Raw genomic sequence first — 1,004 nt, 5'->3', positions numbered from 1 at the left:
CCTAAACAGATATCTGGCTAAAACATACTGAAAATGAATTATCTGTTTTATAATGTATACTGCATGCAATTAAACATGCACTCTTGGGTTGTGCTATCACTGATTTTCCATTTTATGACCTGAAGCATTCCAGAATTCAAAACAATTGTAAGGTTTATCAGTAGTATGTATGGTTCTTCATATATTTAAGAACTGAAGCTTCAACTAAAATTGTTTAATACCATAGTACAAGTGCATGCTGGTGAGATGTAAGATATCTTCAAACTGGGTGACTTTACTAACACATGGGACGCACTTAGACTATGAGGTTCTCCTGAGAACAAAGTAGAAGTTGTTTGCCATTATCTTATTTGGAGGAACTTTTTTGACTTGAGAGGTTTTCTAGTGGTTGCCCATTTAAAAAGTAGCCAGGTATACCTTAATTCATCAAAGATAGGATGGGTACTGCCAGCCTGCAAAGATATACCTTGTAAAGGTTTCTGTTGCTGTCATGATCATAAGGGATTTCAGAATTTTACTGTGAAACACCCAAAGTTAGAGTTTTCAAAATTCAGAACTTACTTTCAAAGATGGGATTTCTGTTACTCCAGCTGCAATTTTTTTCTTTCTAGTGGGGTGCGTTAGGAAAGCAGTGTGTTCACTCAAAAAAGAAATGTATCATTCACAAAGGACAAACAATTTTAGTATTTAATTTATTTAATACTTAGTATTTAAGTTTTCTCCACTTTTATAGGCTCACCGCCAAGTCACAATTCAATTGAATTCATCTTGTCTTGCATTTTTGCCATTTCATATTTTTTCAAGAAATGATCTCGATTCAAAAAGAAGTACAGTATATAGAGTCTAAGAGTGAAAAAAGGCAAAATTGTATTTTTACAGATTCAGAGAAATAAAGGCATGCGTTATGCTACTCTATACGTTCAAGCTCTACGTTCCGCTCTTTCGTAGTTTATGACTGGTATCAGGCGTCATCAAGGAGCGCAGGGCAGAGAAAAGGCCCACGG

The sequence above is a fragment of the Vipera berus genome, assembly GCF_964194415.1.
Source record: "Vipera berus genome assembly, chromosome: Z".
NCBI classification, from domain to species: domain Eukaryota; kingdom Metazoa; phylum Chordata; class Lepidosauria; order Squamata; family Viperidae; genus Vipera; species Vipera berus.
This window is presented reverse-complemented; position numbering follows the sequence as displayed.